The 12,184-nt window shown below is 38.7% G+C and overlaps 1 protein-coding gene across 1 annotated transcript in view; it reads left to right on the forward strand.

Moving 5' to 3' along the window:
- Positions 1-520: 520 nt before the first annotated feature.
- The window catches only part of LOC107755093 (D-glucuronyl C5-epimerase-like), a 58,134-nt gene continuing 46,470 nt past the window's right edge, over positions 521-12,184 (forward strand). Inside the window, exon 1 of the mRNA XM_016571758.1 lies at positions 521-663. The gene's annotated coding sequence lies outside the window, so the exon portion shown is untranslated. The remainder of the gene's footprint in view (positions 664-12,184) is intronic.

Here is a 12,184-nt window from a genome sequence, read left to right on the forward strand (position 1 = left end):
CTGACTTTGGGGCGTTACATTTCCGACGCGTGCTTGCGGTGTTCGGCCAATCACAATGCACTGGTTCAGCTGGCCAATCAGAGCAGACTGCGCTTGTCAAAGGAGGGGGCTTTGTAGAAAACGAAGCGTTTGAGAGAGGCGGGGCATAGAGGACTTACAATAATGTACAGTATTTGAAAAATAATGTGTTTTTTGAACATTAAAGCATGTCAACATATTCTGTTACACCAAATACACAAAATAATGATCTTTAAAAAAAGCATCATATGACCCCTTTAACATTTCACACACTCCAGTTCCATGTCTCCCCAATCCTGTAAACAAATTGCATGATTGAGCTCTATTACTCTCCAAGATGTCAATCTTAGTGAACTGACCAATAATGTTGGGGATCTCTTGCCCTTCGCTTCCTTATTGGACGACGTGTATTGAGTATGATTGGTCAGTGCAGCTCCGTCAGTAGTGTTGTGATATCGCGATATCTCAGGCATATGTTCTCTCGCTGCAGCGCTGTAGCGGGCTGAGTGTGGGTGCTTGACTGCCACTGGAGCCACCGTCTCTCTCTCTCTCTCAAGCGAAGTGCAACCTGAGATATCGAGGCTGTTTACGTTGTCTTTTAACTTTTGAAGGGCTTGCGGAACAGCGTGCTTGAATGTTTCAAAGGTGAGTGAATGCTGCTTCTCTGCGTCCTGGCGAGTATGAATCTTTTTGCTCATTCAGTTGCAGTACTAACATGTCGACAATGCAGTGCCTTTGAGTTGAGCATCAGGACTGCTAGCAGCTAGTCTCGGTCATTCTTGTTCGTTTAACTCTAAACTGCTTGAAAATCAATAAACAATCAACTCTGGTTCCCATAGCAACATGTTCCCATGCTCGTCCCTTTGACAGCATGTCCTTGCGACTGTCGGGGAATATAAAGAAGTTCCCATACCCTTGCTAATCAGTGCTACTGTGGAATAAACAGAGTTAAAGCTCACATGTGTGTGATGACAGCTCTGTAACATTGATAGAACAACAGAAACCTTTTCTCTCTGTACACGGTCTGTCAGTGTTTGTCTTGTGTGAACGTACGTGTGGTCGGACTCTCAGATGATGAATCTTTGCAGGATTGCCTCTTTTGGGAATAAATGGTTTCGTTTACAAGATACTATTAGATGTATTGATGGGTACTTTTGGTTCGACTGTCTGCTTTTCACCGAGTTGACAGCAGTAATGGACTGTTCGGAAATGTTATTGTCGCTTTTATAAGCTGAAGTGGTCCTTGGCATAGAGCAGAGTTTACATGTTGAATGAGCACATACCTGAAAATGAAATTGACCTTAATAAGTGTGTACTTGGTAATATTTTGCCAATGAAAAAATTAGACAAGAGATATAATTAAAATATGGACATATATGAGATGAACACTGTAGGCATATCAGTCTAAAAAATTGTTTTATTCCACATGTGAACATGCATCGGTCATGAGGGGACATCACATGATACATCACATTATAGAGTTGACAGAGTGACTTGTTAATAACAACAACAACAGAAATATGTTTGCTTTATTTATTACACAGCACTGTGGAATACTTGATTATGATTGGTCAGTAGTGGTCAGATATTTCCTAATATTTGCTGTCATTCACTGTATATTAGATTGCTCATCCGGGAAACTGAAACTGCTGTGTGTAAGTGATATTTTAGTATTATTTCTATAATATTATAGTGTTTATTAATATTTTGAATAAGCCTTTATTTTTATCTTTTTCAGTTGTCATTTTATGTTTAGTATTAGTTTTTTGTTATGTACTCAGTGTTTTCGTTTTTTATATACATCTGTTTCCATTTTTAAAATATCAGTTTTAATTATTTTAGTATACATTTACAACTCTCCACAAATAAGTCAATAAATGGAGACACTGTATATTAGGGCTGCACGATAAATCGCATGCGCTATTTAATGCGAATCTTGCCAGTAAAGCCGGTTCTGTAATCAGCGGTAAATCTCCATCACGTGCGTGTTTTCACATTGAGCAGCATTTACTACACAGAGCCGTTGTTCACTGACAAGCTGCGCAAAATATTATCGTGGTTTTGCGCAGCTTGTCAGTGAACAATGACTCTGTGTAGTAAATGCTGCTCCATGTGAAAGCACGCATTTGATGGAGATTTACCGCTGATTACAGAACCGGCTTTACTGGCAAGATGCCCATTAAATATCACATGCGATTTATCGTGCAGCCCTACTGTATATGAGCAATATCACACAAGTAGCGGTGCGATATGGCTGTATATCAGCACGGCTATGATTCGGCCGTAGGTAATCACAGCGTGCCGATATACAGCCATATCGCACGGCTACGAGTGTGATATTGCATTTATACAACAGTTCGACAGCATGAGTGTGTAAATGCATAACTATCTGTAAAAACCCTCTTTGTGTGAACTACTTCCTAGTAGGGCTGTGTATCACCAGCAAAGTCACGATACGATACGTATCACGATACAGAGGCCACGGTACGATACGTATCACGATAAGGGACTGCACTGAATTTCACCTCAGCAGAATTTAGAAAAACAGCTGTTTATTAAACACTGCTTACTATAGTGCCATTTCTAACTATTGGCAGAGCAGGCAGTTGACCTCTGCATTATGAAGGGCCTCCATAACTGTACCACAGTACAATATAGGTAATGGCATATGTTTCATGTTTACATTGTACACAGCCTCTCGCTCTCTCTCTCTCTCTCTCTCTGTGTCGTAAATGAACAGTTGATGAATTACACTTTTCTGAGAATAGAATATTGAAGTGGAGATCGCTAAACTGCAAGCTAACCAGTGTTTTCAGAAAGCAAGCGCGTTTAACCACAGTGGAGAGAGAGCGCGTGTGAACAGGGTTGCCAGGTTGACAAAGATAAGTAGCACACTTAGCAGATATTTCCGTATTGCGCAAGTGTAAAGCTCTGTTTTGGGGATTACGTTTCTTTATATCAGGCAACCCAGTTGTGTTCCTCTGCGGCCAGATTAAACCTTGTTGTAGCCTATATATTATGCTCTATTCATTATTTTTTAGAAACCTCGCACTTTTCTACTAAATTTTAAACGTTGTAAAATTTTAAACAAATTAAGCATGGTCCACTGCTGCACACGTGCCACAATATCGATACAGGGCCAGCTGTATCGATACTCGTATCGTCAAATCTCTGTGACGATACATCGTCGTATCGATATTTTGAACACAGCACTACTTCCTAGGCAATTCAGTCAAAAGTACAAAGGCAGCGCTCCAATATACAGCATTAAAGTTAAATATAACGTGATGAGATTTTGCCCTCAGCCAAAACTATTTGCTCTGGAACAAATAGGCCTATCGCAATAATCAATATATCGACTTATCGCGCAATATATGTACATGACCTCAATAATTTTTGGTGATGAAATATATCGCCCATTATATTTACTTAAAAATTAATGTCACCATGTTTTGTACATTCCACTTGCGCCTGTGTCTTTTGCAGCTTCTCGTACATAATGTGGTGTAGTCATGAGGTGCTGGTTCAAATGTTAAAAATGCTTCTACAAAAAAAAGTTTCATCTGCAGTAGGGCTGTGCAAAAAATTGAATGCGATTTTCATGCGCATCTCGTCAGTAAAGCCGCTCCTGTGATTAGTAGTAAATCTCCAGCACGTGCTTTCAGATGGAGCGGCATTTACTACACAGAATTGCGTTCAAAATCGCAGGCGATTCATTGCCGATTTTGAACGCGATTTTGTGTAGCTTGTCAGTGAACTACGGCTCTGCCTGTGTCTTTTGCAGCTTCTCGTACATAACGTGGTGTAGTCATGAGGTGCTAGTTCACATTTAAAACAAGTTTCATCTGCAGATATGGTCTTGTTTAGGGATCTGTGCCTTTGTGCATACGGACATCTGACTGATAAGTAGTGATTGTGTTTTTCAGCAATAGTGTGCACCCTTAATTTACAGAGAAAGGAAAGTCAGGGAAAAATCTGTAGATGGAAAAATCTCCATACATGTTCTTTGTGCATTTTTCTTTTTTTCTACTTGTTACTTTGCAATTTTTGTTAAAACATTTTTATTTACTATTTATTCAGGTTTTTTAATGTATCTAATATTTTGATGCTTAATTTCCATGATCTAAATATTCTTAAATTTTTTTTTTTAAAGTTTGTTGTCATTTGGAAGTGTGTAGGCCTTCTTGCATTATTATGCTGTTACATTATGATTATATATTCAGTGGCATAAAATGGTCTTTAAAATGACAATAATATCGCTTATCGCAATTATTTCTGGGGCAATATATCGCACAACAAAAAGTTGTTATCGTGACAGGCCTATCCGTTGACTCTTCCATCTCTTCTGTGTCCCCTGCTGCAGACAGCACATCACACACAGAGTGCTGGGAAATTCACTCAAGCGTCCAATGATAAATGTATTTAATACACGAGTTTCACAATTTGAGTTGGATTACTGAAATAAATGAACTTTTCCATGACATTCTAATTTATTGAGATGCACCTGTATGTATGTTTTCACTTTAAAAAAATATTTTTTTAGATCTCTCTGTTTTTTCCTTTTTTGGAAAGTCAAGGAAATGCAATAGTAGATTTCTTTTTACTTTGGCTGTTGGAGGAAATGAGAATAATAATATTTGCTGTAATCTCCCATGTACATTTTATGAAATTTAGCCTGCTATAGTTTGCTTCCACGTTTCAACCTGGAAATGTGAAAAGGGTCCATAAAGTGCAAAACCGTTTGGTTGAAAGATGTCAGATGTTGTAGTGAAGGACTTCCATATCAAGAAACTTTATGAATGGTTCTCTGTGCATCCTTTCAGATTGTCAGTAAATTAGCTAGCACCCAATTTTGAGTATGCATGATTATTTGTGCATGGCAGACACCTGGACCAGTAACAAATTGGCTTGGTATGGGCTTTACATTAGCTAAGTGCTATCTGAAGTGACTACATGAGTCGATTATAGTTTCAGGGATCAGGTGTTCAAAGGACACAGCGGAGTCATCATATTTGAGCTGTGTGGAATTGGCATCTGATAGCCTCACTTTTAGAAAACTGTCCAGTCCAGTATAATTCGGAAGGCCAAATAAAGTGCTTTTGCTTTCGCCTAGAAACACACAGCGTCTCCCTGACATGGCTGCTTCAACACTAACTGCGGTTACTGAAACCATGCCTTCTTTCTTTGCGTGCACATTTGGGCGGCATTATGCTAATATTTCCACATAGTGATGTAGATATGTGGGGGCGTGTTAGAATGAGCCGTTTTAGGGGGGCGTGGCAGAGTCTTAACTTTGATAAAGAATATCTCTTTGGTTTTGAGACTTTAGTCTTTGCAACTTCAGGGATCTTATCTATGCACAATCAGCTTGTAACACTCCAAAGAGAAAGGAAAACTTGAAATCGCATCATATGACCCCTTTAAGAAAAAAAATAAATAATAATTTTATTTCACAATACAACTGTAATTTAAACAACTAGTAGTTTTGTTGTCTTATATTTTCCTTTTGTTTTTAAATATTAAACCATCAAGCTTTTATTTTGGCAGAAAACCACAGGGAGTCCTTTATAGCTTCTCTTTTTTGACAACAGCTGGTTTATAAATATTTCTTAGTACAAGTTTGGGAAGTTGGTTGGCGCATGTTGCGTTCCCAAAATTACATTATAAGCGAACCAAACACAGAATCGATGCAAAGAAAAAACACTGAAACATGAACTGTGCACACAAGTATTGTGCTTCACTCTAAAACACATGGTGCATATATATGTTTTTAATTAGATTACAGCTATCTCAACCTAATAATTACAGCCATATCACAATTTATTTTTATTTATAGTGCTGCCCTAATAGGGATAGAGAGTGTTCCAGACTTTGCTAATGTGTCTTCAAAACCTGGTAACTATCTGCCTAGCCCTAGACCTGTAAATGAAGCGAACAATTCTCAATGGCTCTGTCATGTTCCACTGTCTCTGATCAGCTTTATCACATGCTGCACATTTGCACTCCAAAGAAATGAATTAAAACAATCTAAATCCATTTTTTAACATAAGCGTAACAAGTTGGTCTCCTACAAAACACAGACTTCAATTTTCTTCAAAGACGTGATCTCTTACCTTACTTGTCTTTTTTATCAACCTCTTATCACAAATTATTATAATGGTACTGCTTGAAACACCATAGTTCAGTTTAATTAAGAGGCATATGATATTTCGTCACTCTATTTGTACTGGAAGGTGCATGAGGGAATTCTGGTTGATTTTGGCCAAGGGGGAAATTTGGAGCACAAAAGAGTGTAGTAAGAAAAGAGGGCAAGTAAATTGGCAGGAACTCTGACTCGTTATGAGGCCTGGTTTTCAAAAAATGCCGCTGGGAGTACGTCGAGTTCAGCTTCTGTGGCTGCATTGTTATGAGGGTGGAAGAAGACGACCTTCAGCTGTTCATAATGAAAAAGCTCTGTCATAGTTGTTATCATGTGGGAAAGTGTCTACATAAAGTCATTGCAGATAGGGATAGGTACCGAAAATCTGTATTTTTTTGGACCCGCAAGGTTGAAACATTCAAAAGTGTGGGCTCACGTTACAAAACTAAGTGACACCAGTATCAGATGCAGTATTTGAAGTAGTGTAATAGTGAACAAGGGAGGAAACACTAATAATGAAACATTTCAAACAAAACACGGCATATACCTCAAGCAATGCGCTCTATTTACTATGTCTCCGTCTTCCCCGGCTTCAACTCCAACTGCAACTCCCCTGCCTCAGCCTTCAAGCGAAGGCAACATTCATTATAAAATAAGTCTAGTTAGTACTAGTAGCCTTTGGGAACACCACATGAGTTTTAAAATGTAAATCTAAATATGAATAACCCCACAGGAAATGCTAGTCTAGAAACGGTTTCACCGTCAGTGAGGAATGAGACAGAGACAGTCTCAGACACCCGGGAGCAGCCCATTCACCATAGCGATGCGTGGGAAGATGACCCCCTGAAAAAAACGGCAGAGTGTCATAGGGCTGTCACTAACTTTATAGTGAAAGATTTATTGCCCTTCAGTACGGTGGAGTCGAGTTGATTCAGGTATAGTAGGCAATAGATAAGTTAGCATACCATTAATCGCTAACCGCTAGGTTAAGTGATTAACGCCTGATTCAGAGGGAGCGTAGGCTTTAATGATTCACGGTGGGTGTGTCTGATGCTGTTCAAATATGATGTGCTGTGGTATAAGAAAATCTCTCTCTTTCTTTGAAGGGCCTTTTTATTTAAAAAATGTGCTTTATGTGCCTTTTTCTGTTTATTTAGAGGCATTCATAAACTGCAGTACTAAAGTTCAGCAGTAAATTTTCAACATCTTTTCACATCATGTCTTTAGCACCAAATTATTGAGAGTAGTATTGATAAGCAAGCAGTATCAGCAGGCACGTGCACACAGACATCAAAGAGGGCTTGAGCACCTGCCCTTTTTCTTCCTCGAGAGAAAGTGCCCTTTTTTCTGGGGAGTTTTTTTTATTTTTAATAAATGAATATATGTATATATGTGTGCGTGTTTGTGTTTCTGTTTCCGCACAGCTTTCCCTGTCAAAAAAAAAAAAAAATCAAAATGTCAGGTCAGGAAATGTTGAGAAATACTCCGCGCCTCCGCAGCACAGCAGTGTAGCACACATTGATCGGCACATGCATAGAGAGAGAGCCACAGAAGTGAAGCCTTCTCTCCCTTTCCAGTTGTGTTTGTCTTGCTGTGGAGGTGAGTGGTGATGAACAACAGACTAAGCTACCTGTGCCTCGAATTTACAGCTAATTATCCAAAAGACAAAAGGCAAAATAGTTAATTTGTCTTGCTAACATGATTCATGAGAGCTACCATGCAAGTTAGCTAAAGTTTAGCCAAGGCAATAGGAAGTCTAGTAGGTTAGACCAGTGCGCGTTCTTTCACTGCATGATTCAGTTTCTTAAAATGCATTTAGAATGATCACAAAATTCAAGATATGGGGGCAGAAATGTATATATTTATATAATTTCATATAGTTATTCAGTATCACGCGAAGACTGACGTTTTTTTCCACCAAAAAGCAGCATGATTACAACTGATATAGGCCTAGTGATTTTATACAGCAGTTCAATAAACAAGAATTTAATATTAAGACACTTATGTTTTAGACACAATATTGACTGTTTTTGCTCTATTTTGCCAAAAAATATCATTCCAATTTGCGTCTCTGAGCAACATGACGCTGTTTTGTTCCTGAATGATTCAACCGTTTAAATGATTCTGTTCAATCGCAATGATTCACTTATTAACAGTGACTTGCTGCCACCTTACTAGCGGTTTTTATTTCACATTTAAAGTATCTTTTCATTTTTTTTTTTTTTATAATTTCAAATATCAGTATTCAACGTTTTATGTTTAAAATATCAAAACAGTATTAATGCATTTGTAACTGCAGGTTAAAGCATTCATGTCCTGCATTAAACAGTTTGTAAATGCATCTAAATGCCCCTTCAGATGCAGCTTCTGTTTTCTCTGCATTGCAAAGATTAATTTTGTCAATACTGATTTAATTTGCTTGGTAACAGCCCAAATGACTTATTCTAATTGACTGATTCAAGTAAAAAATTTGACTGAAAAGATGATGCACACATTTAGAAAAAAGGGCTTTATAAAGGTAAAAAATGCTTATAAAAGGTAAAAAAATCAATTTAAACTTATTGTAAAAGATTAATTTCTATCACTGCTGTGAACTGATCACCACACAGAATATGCAGAATATGAAAAACTTTTGGAGTCAGCTGTCCACGGTTGTCCTTAAGATACCAGCACAATAACGTCTAGTTATCATTATCGATAAAATCCCAGAAAATATTGAGATATATTTTTGTCAATATCGCACACTCCTAATATATTTAACGTTTTGTTTAGAAAAAAATTAAATAAATATGAGAAGTGCCCTTTTTTCTACTTGAGCCCCTGCCCCTCAAAATGTCTGTGCACGTCCCTGGGTATCAGTATCAATAAAATGTAAACGATACCCATCCCTAATTGCAGAGAAGGCATTCAGGCTACTATTCACTACTATTAGTACTACTCAGGCTTTAACGTGAAAAGCCACTATTCACCTGTTATAAAAGTAGTAGTATGTTGATTTAAAAAGGCATTGTGTGCCATACTTGAGCTGATGAAGTCCATTATAATGGATGGTTCTCTGTGGTACTGTTGTAAACACATGGCCAGGGCCTCCTGCGGGGACTAATATCAGTCAATTGTGGGAAGTCGGTCCCACTTGGCCCTTGGCTGGACACTTCCTGAGCCCTTGGATACAGGGGCCACTCATAATTTGGATCACTCTGATGCTCTTGATGACTAGAGAGCTGGCCAAGGAGCAGTGCTGGCGCATTCCCTCTGCCAGCATCACTAATCCACCGCGGCTGCTCTCTCCCTTCACACAGGCAGGTTTAAAGGAAACTCGAGCGAAAGCTTGCTCTACCGAACTGGGACAGAAAACACTATGTAAAGGGCGCTAATGGATTTCGGGGCATCTGAGATCAATAAAACCAGAAGACAGAAAAGGTTTATGGCTTTCTTGTAACCAATATGCTATCCGTGTTGCTGGCTTTGAAATTGACGTTTTTCTCAATTGAAGAATAGTAGGTTCAGCAGTGTGCATGGTCTTTTACTTGTTTCCCATGAAAGACATCCATCATTTTTGCAGAGTCTCTTTCTGAAAGTTAGAGCCAGCCTGTGTATGTTCGTTGGGCACAGACTTTTTTGTTGTTTATCCTGGCAGTTGAGCCCCTTGCTGTGTCAGTCGTGGCTCCTCCAACCCAGTTCAGTTCACAAACGCACCCCTTTCGTATTTCATTAATGCCCGACTATCCTAACCTCCCACCAGCCCTGTAACAAAGACCTTGGGCCCTGCCTACTCGGGCATCAAGAAATATTTTAATAACAATACAGCTGGTGTTGTTCTTTCTCTTATCTATTGTTTTAGGTGCTGAACGAACAAAGCAAAGGGAGGGGGTGTCAGGAGGTCCAGTCTAGCAATTATTATTTGGCAAAGCAGCCACCAGCCAGACTTTATAAGTGCGTGCCAGCTTTGTGGCATTCTCAGAGTTATGGTAGTGATCAGACTGCACACACTGGGTTCTGATGGAGGAGTTCTCTTTGGCCTGCTATGTGTCCTGCTGTCCAATAAGCTGTCAAGCTATTGACATGACTGTTGGACATGTCACACCCCACCTGCTCCGCTCCGCCACCCAGCTGAGATCAGATGCAAGCGCCTAGAACCTTCCCAAGCTCATGATTTTTCAGTCTCTTTAGTGCTCCAGTGAGTTTTCAGTAGCACATGCCTGGTCGAGCTAGTCAAGGCATCGCTGATGGTTGAGTTGATCTATGAGTTACTGTCACACACTTGCACAGCCTCTGGCTTTTTGATGAAATTTGCTGTTTTGAAACCAAAATATATCCCTTAAAGGATTCCTGAAGATTCTAAGAGGTTTCTTTTAGGAAAGCATTATACTTTTTCCTCTAGTTTTCACATTTTTGGCCAAGGCAAGTTGTCCTCAGACCTGCTACAAGGATCTACTTTCATGCCATGTCACCTCTCGACAGTTTGCAGGTGCGAAGAGAATAAGAATGTGACCTTCTGTGAAAGACAAGGTGCAACTCTAGAGCTTTGCCTTGATCTTCAGCAAATATTGTGCTGCTGATTATCTTAACTTCTTAAGAAGTTAAAATCTATCAAAGGCTTGTCACATGAGATCTTTGGTGTCTCATGACAGCATGAACCCTTTGATTTCAGTTAATCCAAAAAAAAATATATTTTGCCAATCTGAAAAGCAATTTTGATGTGCTGGATTTGCTGTTGGCCTGTTTTGACTGAAAATGCCATAAAGGATAGTTCTGCCCATACACTGCTGTTGGGCATTGTCAGTTCAATTTTGTTATTGCACTTTTCTGAATGCATGTTTTCTGAAAGCAGCTTTAGAAAGATCAGTGCTTTAAACCCCCAGTGACAGTAGAAAGAAAAACTGCCTTCCCGCCTATATCATCTAAGGAGAAAAACACCATGACTGGGAACCCATCCTCTGTTTGATACTTAGCCTATTTGTCTTTTATAGTTTTAGCCATATAATTAACAGACTTCTGCAGTTAAAGAGTACTGGAGGAGAGCTTTGAAGTCTTAGTGTTATTGAAGGGATGCAGAAAGTAAAGTACGTACAGTAGCTCCACTCTCTGTTTAGAACAAATTCATTTAATCAGTCAGTAAAAAGATTCTCAAACTTGCAAGTAAGTTAGCCTCATCAGACTCATTCACATGAATCATTCATTCACTTTCTAATTATTATTATCATTTTATTGTTTAGTTTATAATCTTTGTGAACCTTTTACATTGTACATATCCTTGCAAACTATTGAACCAACTATGACCAAACAATTCTGTAAGTTGGCAACTTTTAAAAAAATGGGCACCAAAATATTTTAGTCTACAACAACTGATAGTATTGTCCTAACATTATCTAAGATATTAGTGCATTAAATAGCCATGATATCAGATTTAGCAGACTAAAGATATTGATCTCAAATATTCTTTAAAATTAATAGTCCCTCAGTGTCAGCAGTAAGACTTCAGTACTCGCAAAATTTCAAAATCCCTGGTAGCCCTTCGGGCAGGTACTCTTCAGATTTTGTTAGCCCGAAATAAATTTAACTAGCCCAAATAAAAAAAGACCTTTAAAGGGGTCATATGATGCGATTTCATTTTTTCCTTTCTCTTTAGAGTGTTACAAGCACTTGGTGCATAACAAAAGGGATAAATCAAGCATATAAATTATTGTTAATTTAAAACGTATAAATATATTACTGTCTTAATTGTTTAGATTTTTAGAAGGCACATTAACTTCTTTCTCATTTACAACTCTTGTGTTTGCTGCGTAAAATCATGAGTTGATATTTGCATTGATCTGACCATAATCACAAAGGCTTATTGGAAATGCAAATTCATTCTCTGACACGAGGTGGTGCTTTAGGAGCAGCTGAAATATTGCGGTTTCCCCGGTAACGGCTGTACACAAAGCAGCTCCGCGGCTCATAAACGCTGCTTTATCAGGAATTATAGGTCAAATGAAATTAAAATACCAACGACATGTTGCTGAGGACAGTCGGTTGGTTGCCTTC

The sequence above is a fragment of the Sinocyclocheilus rhinocerous genome, unplaced genomic scaffold (assembly GCF_001515625.1).
Source record: "Sinocyclocheilus rhinocerous isolate Xijiao unplaced genomic scaffold, SAMN03320098_v1.1 scaffold591, whole genome shotgun sequence".
Lineage (NCBI taxonomy): Eukaryota > Metazoa > Chordata > Actinopteri > Cypriniformes > Cyprinidae > Sinocyclocheilus > Sinocyclocheilus rhinocerous.